General features: G+C 40.1%; 1 long non-coding RNA gene across 1 annotated transcript in view; it reads left to right on the top strand.

Annotated features, from left to right (window-relative positions):
* The first annotated feature begins 1136 nt into the window (after window positions 1-1136).
* LOC104005670 (uncharacterized) overlaps window positions 1137-15098 on the top strand; it is a 289399-nt gene continuing 275437 nt past the window's right edge. Inside the window, exons 1-4 of the long non-coding RNA XR_010155286.1 lie at window positions 1137-5074; window positions 7652-7811; window positions 13488-13523; window positions 14526-14620. This is a non-coding gene — a long non-coding RNA (uncharacterized LOC104005670). The remainder of the gene's footprint in view (window positions 5075-7651; window positions 7812-13487; window positions 13524-14525; window positions 14621-15098) is intronic.

Raw genomic sequence — 15098 nt, 5'->3', positions numbered from 1 at the left:
GTAGTTAAGTGACTTACCAAAGAGGAAGTAAGGTGAGTGGCAGAGCTGCCATTAGAGCTCAGGCTTTAAAATCTACAATCCAATGCCCTTAGACTACACTTACTGGAAATACTTCAGTGTAAGCATAGAAATCTTTGTGATATCTTTAAAAACATGCATTAATTGAGCAGATCATTATGTTTCAGACACTGTTCCCTGTGAGCATAATAGACAAAGATCCCTGCCCTCCTAAAGCTTAGATCCTAGTGGAAAGAGATAGACAATGAACACAGAAGCGTGTAAATATGTTACATGTCAGATTGTGATGAGTGTTATGAAGGGTGATAAAGTCGTAAAGGGAAGAAGGGAGATTTTGAGCAAAATCTTTGCAAGTTGAGGCCTTTAGGGGATATGTATTTCAGAGAGAAAAACAAAAGTTTCTAAAGAAAAAAACCTACTTGGTAAATTTGAGCAATTGCAGGGAGAACAGTGTAACTGGACCAGAGTGAATATGAAGAAGAATGACAAGAGATGGAGACAGAGATAACACAGAGCTAGATTACATGGAACTTTATAGGCAATTTTAAGGAAATCTGGGGCTTTGTTTGATGTGAAGCTTTGTTTTGTGTGTCAGTTTGAGCAGGCTATAGTACCTAATTATTTAATGAAACACTAATCTAGGTGCTATTGGGGAGTTATTCTAGGTGTGACTAACATCTACAATCAGCTGACTTTAAGTACAGGAGATTATCCTTGATCATACTGAAACAGGAGAGTTCTCTGCTCCCTGACTCCCCTCTCAGGATGTGTGACAGAAGTGTTGCTCATCTGTTTGGCTGCCACTGCTCAAACCCCTTACAGGAGGGGGAGCATGCAAATGGGCAGGTGCAGGAGCCAGGGCAAATGTGTCTGGGGTCCAGCCCTATGTTGGCATCTAGGGATGGGGTATGCGACTCTCAAAGTCCCAGTAGGTGTGCTACCATGTTCTTTCATCTCTGCCATCCACAGATGGCTGAAGTGTTAACCAGTGCCCTCTTGGTACCTGGGTTCTTGTCTGGTGTCCAGGAAAAATCAGGTCACACATGGACTTGAAGGATAGTGAATATGGGGATTTTATTGGATGATGGAGTTGGCTCTTAATGGGATGGGTGGGGAACTGGAAAGGGGATGGAGTGGGAAGATGATCTTCCTCTGGAGTTTGGCTGTTCCACAGCTGACCTCCTCTCTGACTGTCTCCAGCTGAACTCCTCTCGACATTCAGACTCTTCTCTTCTCTCCTTCTCTGCTGAGCTGCTTCTCTGCCTCTCTGCTCTTCTGTACATCTGTTCATCTGCTCGTCTGCTCATGGACCCTGGAGTTTGGGGTTTATATGGGTACAGGATAGGGAAGTGTGGTGGGCCAAAGGGCAACATTCAGTCATGAAAACAGGAATGCTTGTTCCCATTTAGGGCTGTGGGTTTCCAGGCTTAGGGGCAGGGCCTTTGCTGGGGAACTGCCCTCTTTTACCCAGTATTTCCCTGTTTCCTGTCTGTATCAATATGGTGGGTCTCCAGGATGAAAAGGCCTTAAGAGCAAAAACTGAGATTTCCTGGAGGTGAAGAAATTCTGCCTCAAAACTACAACATTGACTCTTGCCTGATTTCTAGCGCACCAGAGTGTCCTTTAGATTTCAGACTTACCAGCCCCCATAATCACATGAGCCAATTCCTTAAAGTCTCTCTCTCTGTATTATGTATGTATGTATGTATGTATGTATGTATGTATGTATCTATCTATCTATCTATCTATCTATCTATCTATCTATCTATCTATCTATCATCTCCTACTGGTTCAATGTTCTGGAGAACCCTGAATGGTACATGTGAGATGGGAAACTCTTCTAGGGTTTTGAACAGAGAAGAAATATGATGTTGCTTAGGTTAAGAATAAGCTGTGGAGGTTCAAGGCTGGAAGTAAGTGACTAGTTAAGAGTGCTGTAAAAACTCAGGGGAGGAATGATGGTAGCTTTGCACTAGGGTAGTAGCAATGGAGGTCGTAAAAAATTGCAGATTCTGAATATATTTGAAATTAAGTCAACAGGGTTTGATGACAGATTGATGGGGAGTATAAAAACAAGAAGTAACAATATTAAGATTTTTAGCTGCAAGTAGAAAAATGAGGTTGCCACGGACTGAACTGGGGGTTTTAAAAGATCAATTTTCATGAAGGGAGAAGGCCAAGATTCAGTTTGTACATGGCAAATTTGAAATACCCATTAAACATCCAACTGTAGATGGGGAGTAAGCAGCTGGACAAAACATTCCAAAGTTTTCTGAGAGATCTAGACATAAGGTACAATATGGAGATCCTCTGAATATAGATAATATTGTAGCTTTGAGAGTAGCTGAGATATTTTAATAAGTGTATAGATAGAAAAAGAAATACTATCCCGGGACTTGAACCTGAGTACTCCAACATTAGAAATATATAAGATGGGAGAAAACAGCAAGAGACTGAGATAAGGCAGCTAATGTGATGAGAGGAGAACCAAGGAAGAGGGAGACCTAGAAGATAGGTGAAGAAGGCATTTGAGAAAATATCAACTATGACAAAGTCTGTTTATAGGTTAAGATGAGAACTGGAAATTGATTGTTGATGCCCTTCACCAGAGCTGTTTCAGTGTAGTAGAAACAAAAGCTTGATTGGTGAGGAAGAGAAGAGAGAAAGTAGACAGAGATATGCTATATTCTAGTAAACAGCAATATCCTATATGCTTTTAGGAAGTTGTTTCTCTTGAAAGGAAGATAAAACATCACATTTCTATATTGATGTGGATAATTTAGTGGGGAGTGAAATTTATGGCAGAAGAAAGGAGAGCATTGCTGAAGCTACATCCTTAAGGAAATGAGAGGGGAAGGGAACCAGAACATTGGTGGGAGATTTGGCTTATAGAGGAGATAAGGCAGTTCATCTATGGCAATGGGAGGGAAGGCAGTTCCTTTAATGACAATGGGAATGGAAGCGTACGTATAAGGGTTCAAATGTAGGCAGGTTGAAGAAATGGAAATGGGAGCATGTAAAAAACTTCTGATGGCCTTGTTCTTCTAAATGAAAGAAAATAAGACCATAAGCTGAGAGTGAGCACACATAAGGAGGTGCTAAAATTTGAGCCAACAGACTGATGTAGTCATCCAAGTGTGGAGAGTAAAAATACAAAGAAAATGTGGCAGATAGAAGGAGGACTGTAGTCTTCTCGCAGAGCTGTTGGCTTCTGTCTCTACTATTGAAGATGAATGTGGAAAATTGGTACATTTTCCTTCAAGTGGATATATTTTATTTTGCTGATTTGTAAGGAAACAGCAAATTGAAGCCAGAATTAGAATGAGTTCTGGCAAATGCGATTAAAGGTAAAATTTCCTCAGATTTGTTATACCTCTAAAAATTATGTTAATTTCTAAAATGCCACTAAAACTTTATGGTCATGTATTTAAGCCCAATATGATAGAACGAAACCTCAATATAGCAATTAGGATCTCTTCCAAACCCCAAGCCAGAAGTTGGTTTGGGAGATGTTGGTGGCAGGAAACCAATATCACTAAAGACATCAGAAGACATTAAGTCTCATTCAGGCTCATGATTGTGAAAATGTCATTTATTATAATTAAGTCTAACACTATATTTCTGGGAACAATTTGTAGTGGGAATTTTTACATTCACATGCATAAAACAATATAGGAGGTTTGGGGAAAATGTATCCTTAGTTATCATATTTTCCAGTGATATGATGTCAATACTCTCAAATATGAGAGTCATCAAAGAACAAGTTTTGGCAGCAATCTTTGAAGATAATGCTTCCTTTAGTACATTGCCAAACTTCTCCTTTAAAAATGAAAGAACAACTTATAATTATTTGTGACACTTGTGAAATGATAATGGAAGCTTTGAATAGTTTTGCTCAGAATTCACACCTCTTCAATTCCACATAGAGTTGTTAAAATAAATGAGAAATACAGCCTCAAGAACAAAGATACATGAATTCAGACAGAGCAATCTAAGAAAATAGGGTTTTCTTTTTAAATTTTCATTTGAATGACACTAAGAAAACCAAACTCTTTTAAAAGTAATCATTGGTGTTTACTAAAACACATTTTTCACTGTGCTGAACATACGCCCTTGAGGTAAAAATATTTTTCTTTGCCAAAACCTTGAGAAAGTTATAATTGACTAATAATTCTCTGCTTTGGAAGAAACACAACCATCAATATCAAAGCTTGTATAATCATTACAACTTTTGCTGTAAAATAGTGAGATTCTTAACTAAATTTTAGAGGCATGATATTATCATTTTGGAGTCTTTTCTTCATTGTATTCTTTCTGGAAGAAAACATTATAGTTCGTCTTTGATGAATAGAGCTTACATTATGTTCCTAAGAGATAGTGATGTTTTTTACAGTGGCGGCTGTTGATGTGTGCTGCTTAGATTTTTCTTCCAGGAAGAACTTGCATATTCACCTGAAAGAAGTGCAGTTAGCTGACAGCTTCCAGCTGTTAGCACCTTCAGGATTCACCTCAGCTTTCAAGCCAAGACAATGATCTTTCTGGGCAGCCCCCAGCCAATTACTGGATGGGGATACTCTAGCCTGGCCATTTCTGCCCAACATGGGACTCCTCTCATGGGTACTCATTGTTCTGGAGCTCCAGACTCATTGCTCTGGGTTGTAGATCTGTATTACAGGCTGAAAGCTTTCAATGGTCAGTTCAGCTTCTTCTGCTTTTTATCTTTCACGGATGTTACCTCTATCCTCCCTGCCCCCCATGAACTCCTTGCACTCCAATCAAAACTCTATCTCAATGTTTTCTTCCCATGGACTCAATTGACAGTAATCCCCCTCAAATGTGTTGGGCCAAGTACTGTGTTATTAATACATGCCGGGAATACAAACGTCACTTAACACATATTTTCTATCCTAAAAAGCTCACAAACTAATTGGGAAGCAAGCACCCACTATAAGCATAAAGTACAAAGGAGTCAACATAATTATGAAGCTATGGAGTTGAACTGGTCTTCGATTGCTTTGTGACAAATCACCAGAAACTGAGCACCTTAAAACAGCACGTATGTACTATCTTGGAGTTCTGTAAGTTATATGTCTCAGCAAGCTTGATGGAAGTGTCTTCTTAGGGTCTCACAAGGCCAAAAATCAAGGTATCAGACAGTCTGGGCTCTTATCTGGAAGGTCTGGGAGAGAATCCACTTCCCAGCTCATTCAAGTTTCTCGCAGGATCTAGTTCCTTGTGGTGGTACAGTAGGCCTGAGGTTTTTGTTTCCTTGTTGGCTGTCAGCTGGGGGTCACTCTGGCTTCTAGAGGCCCGCCCTGTTCTTTATCATGTGGCCCCATGCCATTTCTTTAAGTCAGCAATGATGCTTTGAATCCTTCCCATTCTTGGACTCTCACTGACTTCCTCTTCTGCCACCAGCAAGAGAGAACTCTTTGCTATTTAAAGGCCTCATGTGACTGGATTATGTCCCACCTAGATAATCTCTTCTTTTATTAACTCACAGTCAACTAATTAGTAACTTTAACTACATCTGCAAAATTACTTATATTAATTAACATAATCTGAATGAATTCTTATCATATTCACAGTCCTGGGAATTAGGCAGAAAATCTTGTGGGATCATATTAGGATTGTGCCTACCACAGAAGCATAGAAAAAGGGTTCAGGATGATGACGCTGAGAAGGCAGAAACTTCCAGGGGGAGATGATTGTTGACCTGAATTTTTAAAAAATAGCAAGAAGGTCAAATGGGGGCAGTTTTAGCCAAGAGTTAGTTGGAGGTTTGAAACAGTGTAGGGTGTGCCAGGATATATAAGTAGAACTATTGCTGAAGACTACTCATAGAATGTCCCAAAATTTTAAGCTTAGAGATTAGAGTTGGTTGTTGGGAAACCATAAGAGGATTTTAAGCAGGTGATTGACATATGTGTTGGAGAGTGATTTGGCACAACATAGAAGGTAGATTTTACAGAGTATCACTAGAGGTGGAGATCAAATAGAAGCCATAAAATGTATGCATCTGAGAGAGAGTGTCTAAATCAGTACATTTGCACTAGAATGGGGAAAAGGAGAAGACTGTTTTTAATTTAGAAGGTAAATTTTGTAGCACTTAGTGATGGACTACAAATGGAAAATGCTAGAGAAGAGGCACTCTGTGGTGACTTTTGGCTTAGGAGACTGTAGGTGGAGGATCTATACATTGATTTGGGGATGAAATCAGGATAGACAGATTGAAGGGAGGGGAGAGAAGTGGGATGATGAGTAATTGAATACTGGAAGTGTTGAATCTGAAGCAGTTGTGGAACATCCACATCATCAACTTTTCTCTTTCTACTGAATCAGCATAAAAGCATCCTCTTCTATTTCCATTAAATACAAAACAAGAAAACGTCCCTGAATCCCTCATTGCTCTCCAGCTACCAGCTTATATTTTCTTCTTCTTCATCCCTAAACTGCTTCCATGTATCATCTCTTTTCATTCACTTTCCTTTTACTTTTCAATGCTTCTTTAGCTTTGCTTCCTAATTCACCTACCTACTCCATTGAAATTGCTTTGTCAAGGTCAGAGGTAGCTTTCCTGTTGTCATTGTCCTCAATTTACTCAGTGACCCAGCAGCATTTGATAGAATTGACCTGCTACTTAAATCCACAAATTGACTTAGCAGTACATAGTGCAGGCCTAAAAAATGAGAAAGAATAATCACACATGAAGTTCACTGTAGCATAATGAAAATAACACTTAAACACAACCATTTATTTATGGCATAGTCTCATTGTGTTTTCTAGTCAGAAAGTTAAAATATTAGGCTGGGCAGTTCAAACTATATTCATCAAAATTATGTCGTTTTTTTCCTAACTTAGAAGAATATTTTCTTATATCAAAAGTTAAAGTCTTTGCCTATACTTGGATCTTGCTCTCCTTTCAAACATGCCTGAAGAGGTGAAAAATGTTATCAAGTTTTCAAAACAGGCTAGTCAGAGTCAGAGGCAGAGGCAGAGGTGAGAGTGAAACTGGTTTTGAGGTCAAGTAATCCATTGTTTTCACTGCTCCACAAATTTTGTTCTCACTTTCTTTTTCACTTAGAACTTCATGTAAAGATACTTACCAAATTTCCATTTATTATTTAAATCATTATGAAACATTGCAGACATGCAGAATTACATAAAGGATAGACAGATATATAGAATATGCATATTCCCACTATTTAAGAAGTAAAATAATCAAATTTTTCCTGTAGAGGAAACTGTCAGGCCTCTGAGCCCAAGCTAAGCCATCATATCCCCTGTGACCTGCACATACACATCCAGATGGCCAGTTCCTGCTTTAACTGATGACATTCCACCACGAAAGAAGTGAAAATTGCCTGTTCCTGCCTTAACTGATGACATTATCTTGTGAAATTCCTTCTCCTGGCTCATCCTGGCTCAAAAGCTCCCCTACTGAGCACCTTTTGACCCCTACTCCTGCCTGCCAGAGAACAACCCCCCTTTTTCCTTTACCTACCCAAATCCTGTAAAACAGCCCCACCCCTATCTCACTTTGCTGATTCTCTTTTTGGACTCAGCCCGCTTGCACCCAGGTGATTAAAAGCTTTATTGCTCACACAAAGCCTGTTTGGTGGTCTCTTCACAGGGACGCGCATGAAATTTGGTGCCGTGACTTGGATCAGGGGACCTCCCTTAGGAGATCAATCCCCTGTCCTCCTGCTCTTTGCTCCATGAGAAAGATCCACCTATGACCTAAGGTCCTCAGACCAACCAGCCCAAGAAACATCTCACCAATTTCAAATCCGGTAAGCAGCCTCTTTTTTACTCTCTTCTCCAACCTCCATCACTATCCCTCAACCTCTTTCTCCTTTCAATCTTGGCACCACACTTCAATCTCTCCCTTCTCTTAATTTCAATTCCTTTCATTTTCTAGTAGAGACAAAGGAGACACGTTTTATCTGTGGACCCAAAACTCTGGCGCTGGTCACGGACTGGGAAGGCAGCCCTCCCTTGGTGTTTAATCATTGCAAGGATGCCTCTCTGATTATTCACCCACATTTCAGAGGTGTCAGACCATGCAAGGACACCTGCCTTGGTCCTTCATCCTTAGCCGCAAGTCCCGCTTTTCTGGAGGAAGGGCAAGTACCCCAACCCCTTCTCTCTGTGTCTCTACCTCTTCTCTGCTTTTCTGAGGGAGGGGCAAGAACCCCTCAACCCCTTCTCCTTCACCCTTAGTGGCAAGTCCCACTTTTCCAGGGGGCAAGAACCCCCAATCCCTTATTTCCATGCCCCAACCTCTTATCTCTGTGCCCCAATCCCTTATTTCCATGCCCCGATCTCTTATCTCTGTGCCCCAACCCCTTTCTCACTTTTTTGGAGGGTAAGAACCCCCGAACCCCTTCCCTCCGTGTCTCTACCCTTCTCTTTAAACTTGCGTCCTTCACTATAGGCAACATTCCACCTTCCATTCCTCCTTCTTCTCCCTTAGCCTGTGTTCTTAAGAACTTAAAACCTCTTCAACTCTCACCTGACCTAAAATCTAAGAAGTGTCTTATTTTCTTCTGAAATGCCGCTTGACCCCAATACAAACTCAACAGTAGTTCCAAATAGCCAGAAAGCGGCACTTTCAATTTTTCCATCCTACAAGATCTAAATAATTCTTGTCATAAAATGGGCAAATGGTCTGAGGTGCCTGACGTCCAGGCATTCTTTTACACATTAGGCCCTTCCTAGTCTCTGCTCCCAATGCAACTCGTCCCAAATCTTCCTTCTTTCCCTCCCTCCTGTCCCCTCAGTCCCAACCCCAAGCTTCCCTGAGTCTTTCTAATCTTCCTTTTCTACAGACCTATCTGACCTCTCCCCTCCTTGCCAGGCCGAGCCAAGTCCCAGTTCTTCCTCAGCCTCTGCTCCTCCACCCTATAATCCTTTTATCACCTCCCCTTCTCACACCCGGTCCGGCTTATGGTTTCATTCCGCGGCTAGCCCTCCCCAACCTGCCCAGCAATTTCCTCTTAAAAAGGTGGCTGGAGCTAAAGGCATAGTCAAGGTTAATGCTCCTTTTTCTTTACCCCAAATCAGATAGCATTTAGGCTCTTTTTCATCAAATATAAAAACCCAGCCCAGTTCATGTCTCGTTTGGCAGCAACCCTGAGATGCTTTATAGCCCTAGACCCCAAGAGGTCAAAAGGCTGTCTTATTCTCAATATACATTTTATTACCCAATCTGCTACCGACATTAAATAAAACTCCAAAAATTAAATTCCAGCCCTCAAACTCCACAACAGGACTTAATTAACCTTGCCTTCAAGGTGTACAATAATAGAAAAAAGTTGCAATTCCTTGCCTCCACTGTGAGACAAATTCCAGCCACATCTCCAGCACACAAGAACTTCTAAATGCCTGAACTGCAGCGGCCAGGCGTTCCTCCAGAACCTCCTCCCCCAGGAGCTTGCTACAAGTGCCAAAAATCTGGCCATCGAGCCAAGGAATGCGTGCAGCCCAGGATTCCTCCTAAGCCATGTCCCATCTGTGCGGGACCCCACTGGAAATCGGACTGTTCAACTCACCTGGCAGCCACTCCCAGAGGCCCTGGAACTCTGGCCCAAGGCTCTCTGACTGACTCCTTCCCAGATCTTCTCGGCTTAGTGGCTGAAGACTGATGCTGCCTGATTGCCTCGGAAGCCCCCTAGACCATCACAGATGCCGAGCTTCAGGTAACTCTCACAGTGGAAGGTAAGTCCGTCCCCTTCTTAATCAATATGGAGGCTACCCACTCCACATTACCTTCTTTTCAAGGGCCTGTTTCCCTTGCCTCCATAACTGTTGTGGGTATTGAAGGCCAGGCTTCTAAACCTCTTAAAACTCCCCAACTCTGGTGCCAACTTAGACAATACTCTTTTAAGCACTCCTTTTTAGTTATCCCCACCTGCCCAGTTCCCTTATTAGGCTGAGTCACTTCAACTAAATTATCTGCTTCCCTGACTATTCCTGGACTACAGCTATATCTCATTGCCACCCTTCTTCCCAATCCAAAACCTCCTTTGCATCCTCCTCTTGTATCCCCCCACCTTAACCCACAAGTATAAGATACCTCTACTCCCTCCTTGGTGACCGATCATGCACCCCTTACCATCTCATTAAAACCTAATCACCCTTACCTGGCTGAATGCCAATATCCCATCCCACAGCATGCTTTGAAAGGGTTAAAGCCTGTTATCACTCGCCTGCTACAGCATGGCCTTTTAAAGCCTATAAACTCTCCTTAAAATTCCCCCATTTTACCTGTCCTAAAACCAGACAAGCCTTACAAGTTAGTTCAGGATCTGCGCCTTATCAACCAAATTGTTTTGCCTATCCACCCTGTGGTGCCAAACCCATATACTTTCCTATCCTCAATACCTCCCTCCACAACCCATTATTCTGTTCTAGATCTCAAACATGCTTTCCTTACTATTCCTTTGCACCCTTCATCCCAGCCTCTCTTCGCTTTCACTTGGACTGACCCTGACACCCATCAGGCTCAGCAAGTTACCTGGGCTGTACTGCCGCAGGTCTTCACAGACAGCCCCCATTACTTCAGTCAAGACCAAATTTCTTCCTCATCTGTTACCTATCTTGGCGTAATTCTCATAAAAACACATGTGCTCTCCCTGCTGATCGTGTCCGGCTAATCTCCCAAACCCCAACCCCTTCTACAAAACAACAACTCCTTTCCTTCCTAGGCATGGTTAGTGCGGTCAGAATTCTTACACAAGAGCCAGGACTGCACCCTGTAGCCTTTCTGTCCAAACAACTTGACCTTACTGTTTTAGCCTAGCCCTCATGTCTGTGTGCAGTGGCTGCCACTGCTTTAATAATTTTAGAGGCCCTAAAAATCACAAAGTATGCTCAACTCACTCTCTTCAGTTCTCATAACTTCCAAAATCTATTTTCTTCCTCCCACCTGATGCATATATTTTCTTCTCCCCAGCTCCTTCAGCTATACTCACTCTTTGTTGAGTCTCCCACAATTACCATTGTTCCTGGCCCGGACTTCAATCCGGCCTCCCACATTATTCCTGATACCGCACCTGAACCTCATGACTGCATCTCTCTGAGCCACCTGACGTTCACCCAATTTCCCCACATTTCCTTCTTCCCTGTTCCTCACCCTGATCACAGTTTATTGATGGCAGTTCCACCAGGCCTAATCGGCACACACCAGCAAAGGCAGGCTATGCTATAGTACAAGCCACTAGCCTGCCTCTTAGAACCTCTCATTTCCTTTCCATCGTGGAAATCTATCCTCAAAGAAATAACTTCTCAGTGTTCCATCTGCTATTCTACTACTTCTCAGGGATTATTTGGCCCCCTCCCTTCCCTACACATCAAGCTCAGGGATTTGCCCCTGCCCAGGACTGGCAAATTAGCTTTACTCAACATGCCCTGAGTCAGGAAACTAAAATACCTCTTGGTCTAGGTAGACACTTTCATTGGATAGGTAGAGGCCTTTCCCACAGGGTCTAAGAAGGCCACCACGGCCATTTCTTCCCTCTGTCAGACATAATTCCTTGGTTTGGCCTTCCCACCTCTATACAGTCCGATAGCAGACCGGGCTTTATTAGTCAAATCAGCCAAGAATTTTTTCAGGCTCTTAGTATTCAATGAAACCTTTATATCCCTTACAGTCCTCAGTCTTCAGGAAAGGTAGAACAGACTAATGGTCTTTTAAAAACATACCTCACCAAGCTCAGCCACCAACTTAAAAAGGACAGGACAATACTTTTACCACTTTCCCTTCTCAGAATTCAGGCCTGTCCTCAGAATGCTACAAGGTACAGCCCATTTGAGCTCCTGTATAGACGCTCCTTTTTATTAGGCCCTGGTCTCATTCCAGACACCAGACCAACTTGGACTCTGCCCCAAAAAACTTGTCATCCCTACTATCTTCTGTCTAGTCATACTCCTATTCACCGTTCTCAACTACTCATACATGTCCTGCTCTTGTTTACACTGTTTCTCCAAGCGATCACAGCTGATATCTCCTGGTGCTATCCCCAAACCGCCACTCTTAACTCTTAAAGTAAATAAATAATCTTTGCTGGCAAAGCTATGCTGAACCTCCTTAGGCACTCTCTAAATGTCCTAGGTCCTCCCAATTCTTAGACCTTTAATACCTGTTTTTCTCCTTCTCTTATTCCGTTTTTCAATTCATACAAAACCGTATCCAGGCCATCACCAATAATTCTAAATGACAAATATTTCTTCTAACAACCCCACAATATCACCCCTTACCACAAAATCTTCCTTCAGCTTAATCTCTCCCACTCTAGGTTCCCACGCCGCCCCTAATCCCACTCGAAGCAGCCCTGAGAAACATTGCCCATTATCTCTCCATACCACCCCCCAAAAATTTTCACCATCCCAACACTTTACCACTATTTCGTTTTACTTTTCTTATTAATATAAGAAGAGAGGAATGTCAGGCCTCTGAGCCCAAGCTAAGCCATCATATCCCCTGTGACCTGCACTTACACATCCAGATGGCTGGTTCCTGCCTTAACTGATGACATTGTCTTGTGAAATTCCTTCTCCTGGCTCATCCTGGCTCAAAAGCTCCCCTACTGAGCACCTTGTGACCCCCACTCCTGCCCGCCAGAGAACAACCCCCCTTTTTCCTTTACCTACCCAAATCCTATAAAACAGCCCCACCCCTATCTCCCTTTGCTGACTCTTTTCGGACTCAGCCTGCCTGCACCCAGGTGATTAAAAGCTTTATTGCTCACACAAAGCCTGTTTGGTGGTCTCTTCACAGGGATGCGCATGAAAGAAACTATTAATACAATTTTAATATGTATCAATCTCATTTATTTCTTTACATTTTTGCTAAATGTGTATGTATTCCTATGTAGTATATAGACTCATTTTGAATGTTTCCATTTCTATATAAATGAAATCACTGAGTATATAGGTCTTTGCCTAACATATTTGTGATTTATCCATAATGAATTTTCAGTTGCTAAGAATTCATTTTCACTGTCATTTAACATTTGATATATGATAATGTCAAATTTTATTTACCTGTTCTTTTGATAAACATTTAAGTTGTTAATATATTTTTCTATTGTTGCTATTTTAAAAATGTCTCCTTATGAAAGTGTATGATCATTTCTTTGCTGTATATACCTATAAACATGCTTTCTGAGTAGCACGTGTAATAAACTCATCAGATTTGCTAGATATTGCTAATTGCTCTTAGTAGTTGCCTTCCCCAGTGGAATAAAAAAAATCTTATTTATTATTCTTATCAAAACACTATTTTCAGAGATTTGAAGTAATATCTAAAGTTAGTTTTCATTTGCACTTCCCTCTTTGCTACTGAGATTGAGCATCTATTCACATTTAATATTTACCAGTTTATTTACCTTTTTTATCTACTGCCTGTTCATATCTTTTGACATTTTATACTAGATTAATTTTTATTTTTCTTTATTGATTTGTAGAAATCCTTCATCTAATCTGGCAAACACATGTGGCAGGTACTGTTACATGCTTACTCAATACCCATGTAATTTACCGTGTTCTCTAAAACTGTCATTATGACTCTTAGTAATTTGTTTTCCATGCTAATTTTATAATGAGCTTGCTACACTATAAAAAATGAAAACAAAACAAAACAAAACATTGGTGAAACATCGTCTGAGTTATGTTGAATGCATAGATTAATTTTGAGGAAACTGCCATCTTCACAATATTGAATTTCCATGTCTTTGAAATTATCTCTACTTATTTACATCTTTAATTTCTTTCAATAAAATATTTTAAATGCTGTGCATCATTATGACACCCATTTTTTAAAATTTATTTCAAGATAATTTTTACTTTTGGAAGTTATTCTAAATTAAATACTTTAAAAATTTATTTTATGGACCAGTTTGTTGCTGAAATATTGACATTAAACTAATTTTGTTTGTTGGTCTGTTATAAAGCAATCTTGCTAAAATTATTAGTTATAATAATTGTTAAGTCTCTTGATTTTGTTATGTAGAGCATCATATTCTGGCAAATAATGCCAGATTTGTTTCTTGCTTTAGAAATTTCCTATTATTTATTTCGTGCTGTGCTTGCTGGCTAGATCCATAAAACAATTTAAAAAAAGACTGATAAGTACCTTTGTTTTGTTTCTGATTTTAAAGACATTATACCTAATATTTCATTATTAAGTGTAATGTTTCTTTATTCTTTTGGTATATCTGGTTCCAGAACTTTCTATTCCTAGATTCCTAGAGTTTTTAATCATAAATGAGCAGTGAATTTTAAGAAAGTCTTTTTCTGTTACTGAGATACACTTTTTTCTTTTTATCTATTAGTTTTGTTGATTATATTAATATATTTTGTCATGATAAACCATTCTGAATTTCTGTACTGCATGCATTTGACTTGTTAATATTTTATTTAGAATGTCTGCATGTGTCTTCTTGAAGGATATTGCACTACAACTTAACCTTGCGTCCGTGTTCATGTTGGTATTTTCTTTCTAGGTTTTTCTCACCGCATAAAATATGTTATAGAGTAGTCCATCTATTTCTCTTCCATGGAAGAGTTCATCTGGTAGATTGGACTACCACTTTTCCTTGTGAGTATATTGATTACGTGTCTTTACCTGTTATTATTTGACTTACACTCTCTCTGTCCCTGAGAGTATTCCGCATGCATTAGCGTTGGGATTGGATACACAATTTATATGAGAAATAAATCTTTGTTGTTGCAGATCACTGACACATGTGAGATTTTTTGCAACTATAGCATAAATGAACTGACACATCATTAAAAATTAAAATTACATTTTTCTTTAATGTCTGATAGAAATCACCTACAAAATTATTTTTCTCTTTTAAATGAGATTTTAAAAAAGATATTAATTAGTTTAATAATTGTAGGTCTATGTGGGTCTTAAAAATTTATTTCTGAACCACTTTGAATAAATTAAGTTATAGTTGTCTAGAAAACTCTCCATTTTGTTTATATCTTTGTCCTAAAGTTGATATAAAATTCTACTCATTTTTAAATTTCTGCTGCCTTTACATATTCTCCCTAGTTTAAAATTTCAAATG

This window comes from Pan troglodytes, chromosome 2 (genome assembly GCF_028858775.2).
Source record: "Pan troglodytes isolate AG18354 chromosome 2, NHGRI_mPanTro3-v2.0_pri, whole genome shotgun sequence".
Classification (NCBI taxonomy): Eukaryota; Metazoa; Chordata; class Mammalia; order Primates; family Hominidae; genus Pan; species Pan troglodytes.
This window is presented reverse-complemented; position numbering and strand designations above follow the sequence as displayed.